A 12,275-nucleotide genomic window follows, 5' to 3' on the forward strand; every position below is an offset into this window, starting at 1 on the left:
AAAGTACAGAAGATCTTTTTATATACACAAACCATGAAAAAATGGGTGTTTACCACTACAAAAGGTTTTCTCTCCCCCCACCGCACTCTCCTGCTGGTAATAGCTTATCTAAAGTGATCACTCTCCTTACAATGTGTATGATAATCAAGTTGGGCCATGTAAGGACAATGATCACTTTAGATAAGCTATTACCAGCAGGAGAGTGGGGTGGGGGGAGAGAAAACCTTTTGTAGTGGTAAACACCCATTTTTTCATGCTTTGTGTGTATAAAAAGATCTTATATACTTTCCACAGTATGCATCCGATGAAGTGAGCTGTAGCTCACAAAAGCTTATGCTCAAATAAATTGGTTAGTCTCTAAGATGCCACAAGTACTCCTTTTCTTTTTGTGAATACAGACTTACACGGCTGTTACTCAAACCTATTTTCATCTATTCATTCGAAAAGTGAGAGTGCAGGAAATGGGAGCGAGAGATGGTGCTGAAGTATTCTGAAGGCAGGAAAACTGGAATCTAGGGACTGCTGTAGAGCAGGATCTTTTATAAGCTTGGGTCCCCCAACACTGAAATCCTAACTAGGCCCACTCTGTACTGCTGGTCATGGCTCTGTGGCTCCCGTACATGGTATGAGACCGCTACAATGGAGGTCTGCAGAGGCAATTCAGGATGGAGAAGGAAAGTGTTGAGTGACCGTCTGCAGGGTTGGTGAGCAGATGTGTCAGTTTATTAGGGTAAGCTGCTCTTATAAACCAAACAGCAAGTTAATAGCAATCTCGTTTTAAAAGATGATACCCCTTAAGTGCACTGTTTTACTGTCCTGAGATTTAATACTGGCCACTAGACAATGTCACAGTTTCTGTAAGCGTCATGCATAAAAAAGATTGTCTATGAGACAAAGGAACTCAGAGGAAGGAAATTGCTGGGATCAGGGGTAGCTGAATTCTGAGTACATATAACCTTTTTCTACTCTTAGTATATTAAATTAAAATAAAACTGAGTCAGACCTTATTTTCCCTATTAATTCAGCTTGATATAAACAACATAACAGAGGGAAAAAACAGGTCCAACCAGCTGAAACAAAACAATTATATACAGGCACATAGTCATAATAAAAGCAATTAGCATGCACGATATTAAAAACCTATCCCATCTTAAAAAGTCTGTGGGTCATAAATAGAGATGCATGAAGGATAGATTAGGAGCAAATCTCAACCTCTTCTGCCATCAATTCTCAAGTTAATTATCTGATAATCACCACAGCGTACATTTGCAAAATAAACACCCCGTGTAAATTTAAATCTGCATGTAAATAGAGTAAGAGTTAATTAACGCAAGGATCAAAATACCCAGTGATGTGAGCACTCCAGTGACTCTACTCCCCATTAAAGGGGAGAGTCTATGAGAACTTTGTGCTCAACTCCCTGATTGAACTACTCAGGGCTGTAGGGTTAGCAGCAAAGCAGCAGGTAGAATCACAAGGAACAGGGCAGCAAGTTGATCAGTGATCAGGATTCTCAAGTAACTTTCGGCCCGGATTCAGCAAAGCATTTAAGCTCAGGCTTGGGTCTATCCCTATTCAGCAAAGCAATTTACATATATAGAAGTCACATGCTTACATACTTTGTTGAATAGGTTTAGACATAAGCACGTGCTTCAGTGTTTTGAAGAAACAGGGGCCATAGGCTCCTGATTTTATATTAAAGCAATTAGCTTCCAGGATCAGACACTTCTTCCTAAATTCATGTTAGATGCAGCAGAGAGAGAGAGAGAGAGAGATTCTATTTGGTTCTCCCTGCTATGGCAGAGATTTTCTTCCTGCATCTTTCTTTTAAGATCTTCTGTGGAGAGGAGGAGGGATTCCTAGGTTCTTTGTCTAACTCTGCCACTGACTCATGGGTCTTTGGCAAGTCACAGTGTCTCAGTTTCCCCATCTGAAAAATGGGGATAAATTCATGTGCCCCACCAGTGTACTGGGAAACTAAATAGCAGTTTGCAAAGCACCTTGAGATCCTTAAATGGAAAGTGCTATAGAACAGCGAAATATAAATCTCTCAGACCTTAACCTTGCCTAGTGACGCACAGACTAGGATTCCTTACTTTATGCAAATAGGATTCACATTCAAATGAAGCCTTTATGAAAGGGAGACAGCAGGAGCTGATATACCATTGCCTTACACCTTGTGCAGTTATTTATCTCCGTACAAATCCAGTGCAAAGTAGATGTAAAACACTACCCCGACCTTACACAACAGCTCACAGGTCTATTCAAGACATTGTGTACTGCTCTAAAAAGGAATTGTAGCCTGCTTCTACCTTAGAGCCCCTAACAGTGCAGAGTGTGGTATAAATGCCTAGCTAGGCTGCCTAATACTCTACAGTTCTGTCTTCACACAACTTGGACCTTTGCCTAAACAAACATCTCGAAAAGGTTTCACCAGCCCACCCTCTGACATGTGGCTGAAACTTATCATGCCCTCAGAGCCCTGCAACTAGCTCTCTGACTAGCTAGACATGCCAAACCCAGTCTGATGCGGCAGCAAAAATGACCCAGCAGCCACTGAATACCCCCGAAGCCTGGGTAATCTGCAGTAATGCACAGAGGCTTCCAACAACCAGACACAGCTGCTTTCACCTTGTTCACGATGCTACTGAAGTCCTAAGCCCCCGTTACCCTGCAGAAGTCTAATGAAGTGATCTAATTACAGTAAGACTGCACCAGCTGGCATTTGCTGCCCTCCAACGAGACTTAGACATTTGAGATCTCCTAACATTGGGACAATTTCAGCCAAAATAGTATAAACTGAACAGAAGGCTCAAGACTGCCGCTTGGTGAATCCCCTACTGTTGAGGGCAAGGGACAAGGCAGCATCCAAACTGTCCACTCTCACCCTCACCAGAGCGTTACTCTACACCTTTTTTAATACGCTTAACAATCGAAGATCCATCCATTGGCAGAAGCTGACTCCACAGCATATCCCTACTAATACCAGGAAAAGCACCTTGAAGGTTTATGAAAAACCAATCCTACGTCCCAGATGCCCAGTGTCCTTATCAGCTAGAAACAGAAGGTGAAAGTGTTCTTGGCGGGTGAACAACACACCCTGCAAGCATGGCATCTCAGTCTCAGGATAGGCAGTGTTGAGTGCTCAGTGCCATAGGGCATTTGTCTTTGGGGAGAGTCAGGCACCACGCAGGGGCAGCCCTGAGTACCAGATCTGTGAGAACTATGGAGGCAGGGACCTGGTTCACGAGGTGGCCGGCATTGCCTGTAATCCCCACGGTTGTTCCCTGAAACAAAGGGAAAATCTTGTTCCTCAGCTGGGACTGAATCCCCAGCCAGTCTCCTGCCAGCTAATCCACCCCACTGCAAGCAGGTTGAAATAGCGCTAAGCAGTGTTCATGCTCCGAGCCAGAAAAGCTGCATTGCCTCCCTCTGCCTACATATTGCAGCACAAACCAGTATCTGCATAATCAAGGATAAGGCAACAGGACCGTAAACTCTGCGATTCCCCTTTGGCACAATGGGATTGACTTGGTGCACAGGAGGGAATTTTCAGAATGGTGAGGGGGGACGTCCGTGACACAGCCCACACTGATGCCAGTGAGAGCTACGCTGCAGAGTTCCCATCATTTCAGACTTTCGTCGTTCCTCTCTGGATTTCCTGCCTCTCATAATGTTATCTGACTGAAGTGTACGTCCCACTTCGTTAAGCCCATAAGCCAGTGGCTGATGGTATCTGACTGACAGCCGTTTGCAATTTGAAATGGGCATATGCCTCAGATCAAAGCAGCAGAAGCGGGAACAGCAATTAGAATATCTCAGTCTCTCTCACTCCACTTTCATTGCCACAGAGTGTCTCACTGATTGCTGGAGAAATGAAAAGTCTTACAGTTCAGCCTTTTAGCCCCTGGCCACTGCGTGAGGCATTCTTGCCACGTTTCACACTGATTGGTCATGGCCCTTCTCTTTCAAATTTGACAGCATGCCTCTTGTTGGCATTACCACCACACAAGGCGGACACAAAGAGTTGGTACCCCGGTTATCTTTCCATACCGCTGTTGGTATTCACGGATTCATTCCCAGGAGCTTTTTAAGAAATAATACAACTTTTTTTCCCCTGCCTGTCAGTTTTCATGCTCTATTGACACCAGTGCTCACTCTATCTGCAGTGCTCAGAAATGGCAGTGCTCACTCTATCTGCAGAACTGGTACGGAAAAGATAGTGCCGGCCCTATTCATCCACAGGACTCAGTCCTGACATGTGAATTCAGGCTACCTGGTCCATTCAGTCTCCCTGGTCCTGCGGAGAGAGTGCTGACAAGAGTTCTAGATTAGCCTCAGATATGGTGCTGGTGTATTTCCTTGTTATAAGAAATCCTGCCCACTAAGAATTGGACAGAGCCCCACCAAATTCAATTCACAGGCCACTGAACAGCCATTAGATAATAACTTCTGGTCACTCACTACCACCCATCCAAAATTCGGAATACTTGACATTCTTTTCTCCCCTCCAGGCCTGCAGGCATTTGTGTTGAGCAAAATGGAAGCAGAGAAGCATTTTTTTCCTTCATAGTTTACGGTGGACATGGGATTGCTGTTTTCCTTTTGTAGAATTCTGAACAGAATTTGGTGTTCATGAAATTGAGGGGCTAACAAAACTCTGGCCAAATCAGGGCCTCACACACGTAGCTCCATCAATGCACCACTATCCTGAACTACAATGCATGCTGCTAGAAGCTGGGCATGGACAACACTTGCTGATTGCCTGGTTCTGTTCATTCCCTCTGAAGCACCTCGACAGGATACTGGGCTAGATGGACCATTGGTCTGACCCAGTATGGCCGCTGTTATGTTCTTATGCTAGCCCAAGCCTTGGCCCTCACTCAGCCGTGCCAATGTTTCTCAGTAACTCCCACTAATCCAGGCCTGAGAATAATCGTCACCCAGCCTTGTCAAGCGGACATCAGTCCAACCTCACAGTATTCTCTGCCCTTTGAGTTCTATCAAATTGTGCCAGCCAAAATACTGGGTTAGCTGGGTGATATTTGCAAATGAAGAGATTAGGGCGAGAGCACTAAACTCACTTCATGTGAACTGAGGTCTCCAGGGGTGAAAGGAGAATATATAAGGCCCTTTGTGCCAGGAGCCCCTCCCCAAAACACTTTTCCTTTCGGAGCATCTCTGGCACAAAACCCGCTCCTGTAAGGTTACAGAAGTAATAAGCACATTGCCAATTATGAACACACACTTGCATTACTTTCAGTGAGGTCGCAAATGGAGGTGAATGTTTTGCAACTGTTTGTACTGCTTGCCAGCACTCTCATCATTCTAGGGCTTTTGGGAAGGAGCTGGTTTTTATCTGGAAAGGACCTTTCCCTGTTGCAGTCATTTATAAACATGTAAATCTCTCTCACAGTGTAAATGACAAGTGTTAGGATATAGATATTCAGGTCTGTCTGTAAAGGCCTATACTCTAAGAATTTAGCTGTATTCTTATCACTTGGCTAGTTATAGAGGTATAAAAGAAAGAATCAAAATCACTGTCTGCCAGTGTAAGGGCCTTCTCTTACTGTGATAGTCTGAGGCCCTGTTCTTAGGCTAAGGCCTTTGGCTAAGCAACAGAGGCAGCCATAAACTGGGAAGCGACCGGTCACATCCTCACATTCCAAACTAGTCACACTGAAAGAAGGTGCTATTGGGCTGTTAGGAATACAATTCTGTCCTGATAGTGCCTATCACCTCCAGAGAAAGGGAAGGGCCTAGAAAATGTAAAAGGAAACTTAGTTTGATAGCATCCTGTCTGGCAAGAACTCACTTATCAATAGTTGGGATGTGAAATCCTCATATCTGTATTGTTTTGTCATTATAGTTCCCACTTTGCTATTGTTTGTCTGTATAATCTCTGTCTGGTTCTGTGATTGTTCCTGTCTGCTGTATAATTAATTTTGCTGGGTGTAAACTAATTAAGGTGGTGGGATATAATTGGTTACATAATCATGTTACAATATGTTAGGATTGGTTAGTTAAATTTCAGGAAAATGATTGGTTAAGGTATAGCTAGGCTGAACTCAAGTTTTACTATATAGTCTGTAGTCAATCAGCAGGTGAGTGGGTGGGTGTGGGTGGGGGAAATGGGAACAGGGGTGTGGAAATTGGAATCATGTTTGGCTAAAAGGGGAAATGGGAACAGGGAATGGGGGTAAGGAAATTGGAATCATGTTTGGCTAAGGGCAGGAATGGGAACAGGGACACAGGCGTAAGGCTCTGTGGTGTCAGAGCTGGGAAGGGGGACACGAAGGACGGAAACTGGAATCATGCTTGCTGGAAGTTCACCCCAATAAACATCGAATTCTTTGCACCTTTGGACTTCGGGTATTGTTGCTCTCTGTTCATGCGAGAAGGACCAGGGAAGTAGGTGGGTGAAGGAATAAGCCCCCTAACAACAAGGTGTAAAGCAACCATCTAAGTTGTGCAAAGTATAAATAGAAGCTCGTCCTCAAACTTCTCATTTGTGGTTTTGAGTTCCCTGCGTGGATTGCAGAAGTTTGTGCTGTCTGGTGCCAGGGTGGCTTTCCTGTTTGCGTTTCTAGCTGGGAACCTTTGGGAGACTGAACTACTTGTGACATCTGTGAAGTGGTAGATTTTAGAATGTATTCAGTAGAGCAGGGGTGGGCAAACTTTTTGGCCTAAGGGCCACATCTGGCTATGGAAATTCCATGGCGGGCCATGAATTCTCACAAAATTAACGGATGTTACTGAGGTGTGGCGGGAGGACTCATGGGGTGTGGCGCGGGGGGGCGGGGTGCCCTATAAGGGATGTTACCAAGGTGCGGGAGGAGGAACTCATGGGGCTGTGAATCGGGGGGCTCTACAGGAGCTGTCCCAGGGACTCCTAGGGGCTCTGCTGGCAGTGACAGCAAGGCTGTCTTACTAGGCACCGCCATGGAAGGAGACACCCTAGCTGGGACAGGGATGGCCCCTGGGCAGTTTTGACAGTCTCGAGGGTGGGGCCGTAGGAGACTGGAAGGGTCTGGGCCACAGTGATTGGCTGATGAGGAATGAGGGGAGTCTCTTGGAGGAACGGTGCCTCAGGGATTGGTCGATGAAGTAGCTCGTGGTTCCTAATTGGACTCAATTAGGGGTGGCATCCTGCATTGCTGCTGGCCTTGATCATTGGCTAGTTTGGGTGGAAGCCGGCTCTTCGGGGATTGGGTGCGGTGCGGGGTAGGGGCGGGGTTCCGATCCCGAAAACAGCGCCGTGAAGTCTCAGTAAGAGGTGCCTGCGCAGTGTGGCTCTGGGTGTAGGAAGATGGTGCTCACTGGGGGCTGGGGAGCACCGGGCAGGCAGAGTGGGGCAAGCCCCCAACCCCACGCCCCGGCAGGAGCTCGAGGGCTGGATTAAAAGATCTGATGGGCCTGTGGGCCATAGTTTGCCCACCCCTGAGTTAGAGGGCATTAGTCTAGAGATGCGGAGAGGGGCCATAGGGTGGGACAGAGCGAACACCTTTTCTGGTTTGAGCTCCACCACCTTCCCACTGCCGGAAATCTTCCCAACCACAACTAGTGACAGTGGCCCCGAACTCTGTTTATTTAAGAATCTGAACACTCCTCAAGACAATTTAATGCTGCCGAACCAATGCCTGGTCGTTCAATAGGCCATGTCCTGATCTCAACAAGGCCAATGAAAGTTTTGCTACTGAGGTCAGTGAGACCACTTAGTGCAGTGCCACCAGCTACCACAGGGAGAGAGGCAAACAGAAATGAAAACATTACTGTGCAAGTGTACTACCCCGTGTTTCTCAACAGCCAGTCCATGGACTGGTGCCAGTCCCCGAGATCTGCCTGCCACAGTTTAGGAAAGCAGCAAGCCAGTCTCTGGTATCTAAAGGTTGAGACATATTGTGTTAACCCACTCACACTGCTGCTTGCTGGTACTCAGGATGGTGCAGGCAGGACAAAGGTCATTAGAAAACTGTCATTACCAAGTTGGCATGTAAGGAAAGATCAAATCATGTTCTCAGCCTGGATGGACATGAATGTCAAACCTCAGAAACGCATCACTTCTTTGACGGCCAATGTGCTCGCCCTAATCTATTGGGAACGCAGGAGACTAGCAGCTGCTCAAAATGCACCCAGTTATTTGGGCACTTCCAAACCCTGTCTTCGCCACCTGTGAGCCACGAGAGCAACTAGTACCACCAGCAGCGTTACCTGTTGGACCAGTGGGAGCCGGTATACCTGCATCAGGGCTGCTTTGAGGGCGGGTCTGGAGAACTACCAGCTGGAAAGGAGCCTAGGTCTTTGGTCAAGAGGGGCCACTCAGCAGCCTCAAAGGGGAAGCTAGGAGAGCTTGCTGTGGGGAGAGAAGATAAGGAGCTGTGGATTAGTATTCTCAGGGCTGTAACAGGAAAATCAATCAAAGGGGTAGGAGACAAAAATACCCCTTTCCCTCAGTTTTCCAGAGACCAACGCTAGTGTGCATTGAAGCGTCACAATGCTCCCATCATGATTTCTTTGCCTTGTTCACCTGCCTTTTATTCATCTCAGAGAGACAGGTTCGCAGGGAGCGACCCAGAGCTCTATGTTACCAGCTTCCCGAAATAACTTCTCTCTGCTCAGGAGCACTTCGCAGCCCTCTCTGCCGAGGTGCAACACTATCACCACCTCATCCACTGGCAGGCATTTCTAGCCAATAGGCTCCAGTTAGCCCCCTGTGCACTATGGGAGATTATTTATTGGAATAAGACACACGGCCAGCAACATCACTGACAGCGTGGGCGCCTGAGGACAGCCACAGGGCAGTTATTTGCAGCTCGCTTAGCCCTCTTAGACTCTCACACTTGCAGCTGTGGCCTGTTCATGACTAGACAGTGTTCCTTGAGCCCCACAGGCATGGTCTCCTGACCTCCGTGTTGTTGACGCTCCACCTGACCATCAGCCTGAAAACCAGCAGTGGGAGGTAAGCCAGGCAAAACTGACCCTGGCTAGGTGGGCGGTGAGCTCGGACCTCCTGCGTGTTGAGCAAACACTAGGGTACCTTCCTGTCACTGCATCTTCTCCCCTCCTACCCTGTTTGTGTCCACCAGTTACATTGTGTCATAACCTAGATTGTGAGCTTGCAGGGGCAGAGACTGTCCTGTTACTGCATGTGCATAGAGTGCCCAGTGCAACGGGGCCCTGATCATAGAATCATAGAATATCAGGGTTGGAAGGGACCCCTGAAGGTCATCTAGTCCAACCCCCTGCTCGAAGCAGGACCAATTCCCAGTTAAATCATCCCAGCCAGGGCTTTGTCAAGCCTGACCTTAAAAACCTCTAAGGAAGGAGATTCTACCACCTCCCTAGGTAACGCATTCCAGTGTTTCACCACCCTCCTAGTGAAAAAGTTTTTCCTAATATCCAACCTAAACCTCCCCCACTGCAACTTGAAAAACGAACATCAGCCGGATTTGTAGGGGGAAGTGACAGAGAGTTGAAATAGGTTCTTTCCAATTCTCCTCCAGCAGCAGGGAGGAAGGGATCAGCCTTTGTGAGGGGTTGAGGCACTTGCTTGGTGGCCAAGAGAATGTTGGAGACTCAGGAAAGAATCTACTTGCCTTGGTGCTCCAAGGTCTAATAAACGGAAGGACTCCCTGAACGACAGACCAGTGGGGGCTGAGGAAACCAAGCCCAGGATGTTGAAAGTCTGAGTAAGACCAAAGCAAACTCGAAAACATGCCCTTGTTTGTGACACTTTATCTGCAGTTTAAAACATTTCATCACAGGAACTAAAACAAACCCTATTTCAAAATACCTGGAGAGCTGATGGAAAGGAACCAAGAGACCATACTTGGCCTAGGAGCTGAGACAGGCCCAGAGGGACACCCTACAAGGTGAGCAATAGGAAAGCCCCTCTGCTGTTTCTGAGAAGTACCTGAAGGTTCAGCAGCTTTTCCAAGAGCCCTGGATTTGGCACTGTCAGGAAGCACGCTGGTGAGGTTTTCCCTGTTTCCTGAATATGGCAGCAGTACTCATGCTAGCCCACGGGGGACCCTAAGCAGGAATATTTTGCCTCCCCCGCCCATACTAAAACAGGGAAGTTCTTATAATAAAAAGTGAACGGGGGCCCTTGAGCTGCTTAAGGCCCTAAGCAATTGTTTAGAAATTATGCCTAGTGCCCGCTCTGTATGGCAGGGAAGCAAATACTGATCTATCAGCTCCAGGATGCACTACTTGCCTACCAACTCACCAACATGGCAAACTGCACCCCGTGCTGCCCCTGCTGAGAGCGTAACCCTGCCCATCTACCTCCTCAGCTTTGCAGTCCAGGGCACACCATGCCCCACAGCTCCTTTCTCACCCTCCGCAATCATCTGCCCCACCCCAAGAAAGAGCCATTGGGGTGGCAGCACGTAAAGCTGATCTCCATTGTAGCATTTCTGCTTCTCTCCAAAGCCAGCTTGCCACTAACAACTGCAACAAGGGAACGCAGCTTGCAAATCGCTAGCTGAACTTCAGGGCTGACAGTTGAAGGGCTGGGTCTGGTTGTTTGATGCGAACTGGCTCTCTCCTTCCCACTACCATTTCCACCTTGCTTCCTCGGACATCCACACCCTCTTCCTCACACCCCATGAAAAAGAGCTTGGAAAACAGGGAATTGCTCACTGAAGAAAACCTTCCCTTGATTTCTTCTTTTTTGTGCCGACAGGCAAGTCGAGAGATAAGCTTATCAGAGCAAGATGGGAAGCGAGTGTATTTCTCTGGCAGCTTTCACAAAACCTGACTAACAGCTGACTGATTTGTTTTGGCCGCACTCTCCATTGCCCTCTAACATCCCCACCGCTATGCTGCTTTATGGTGTAAAAGGGCCATAAAGGCAGTAGATCGGCCCACCGTGTTACATCCCTAGCCCAGGGAATTCCCAAGGTGGGACAGAAAGCATGGAGGGGCAGAAGCACCGTTACACTCTCTGATTATTCTTAGTTGCTGCAATGCTCCCTAGGGGGCAGGTGCAGCTCAACATAAGTGAGAGAAGCCTGGAGGCTAGTCTAAGTTACACCAGGGGCCAGAACAGGGGGATGCACAAAGTTGGCTCCTCCCCTATTTCTATTCCTGTGCTAAGTAGGGTTCTGGCAGCCCTCTGTCTCTTTCCTTCTCAGACAGTGCTGGGCAAAATGGTCTCTTTAAAAATAGGAAAGTTTTGGAGGTTTTTAGGAGTGATAGGTCAGTTCACTCGCGGAAGAAAATCAAATTTGTTAAAATAAAGTCAAAGGTTTGGCTGAAACGCAGCAAAACCAGGAAATTCAAACACAAGGTGTTGTGCTTCTCTAGCCCCATCTAATCAAGGCTCTCAGAGCACTTTACAAGCTTTAATTAAGCCTCCCAACCCAGGGATGAAGGAAGTGCTCTGAGGGTCGGCCTGTAGCTAGTCAGGCAAAGGCGAGGCGGCAATAAGAAGGGAATAATTCTCCCCACTGGAATAAACACGGATATACCAGGTGCAGTTTTATTTTAGCAGATTTCAAACATTTTCAACAAACATCGGACCACAGCAAAGAAGCCCACCCGGCCTGGCTGTGGAATTCTCCAGGAAGCTACTGTGCCAATGGGATGTTAGGATCTGCTATTTAAATACCAGTAAGAATGCAACAAGCCCAGCGGTCACTGGGCCTCTAAAGCCCTCACGTCTCTCCATTCAGAAACTGGAGATTGGAACCAGTTTGTCTATCACATAGGTATTAGCACATGAAGCAGCAGGGCAAGCCACCCCCAGTACAAGCCCCTGCTAATGTGCCTAGTCCACTGGGACCATGGCCTAGAGCCAACCAAAGTTAATGCAAATTGTGATGAGGGGTTTGGGAAGCGGACACACTTCTCCACGAACAATTGGGCTGAAAGCTCTCTCTCACACACACACATTTCATAAGACAAATCAGATGGCAGAGACTTTCAGTCAAGACCAAATGGATCTGGATTGGAGCCAGCAACCTAGAGAAAAAAAGGCTCCATATTCCATTAGTACCAGTCCCCTGAGCCAGCTGGTCCTTATTTGGTTTTAATGCTGATTTGAGTGTATGGTGTGAAAAATGTAATTGTAAGGCAAATATAATAAAACCCTGTTTGTTCATTTTTAAAAAGAATTAACACTAACTGCGGGGAATCAGGGCACAGGTGATATTGCAGGAGAATGAGAAATCTGCGATCACATACACGTGGGCAGTGTTCCAAGACCGTAGTTTTGTGGGTCCATCTGTCCATTCGGTGTAAAGAGCAGACAGACATTCTCTATATTTAGG

This window comes from Lepidochelys olivacea (assembly GCF_965140295.1).
Source record: "Lepidochelys olivacea isolate rLepOli2 genome assembly, chromosome: 1".
Lineage (NCBI taxonomy): Eukaryota > Metazoa > Chordata > Testudines > Cheloniidae > Lepidochelys > Lepidochelys olivacea.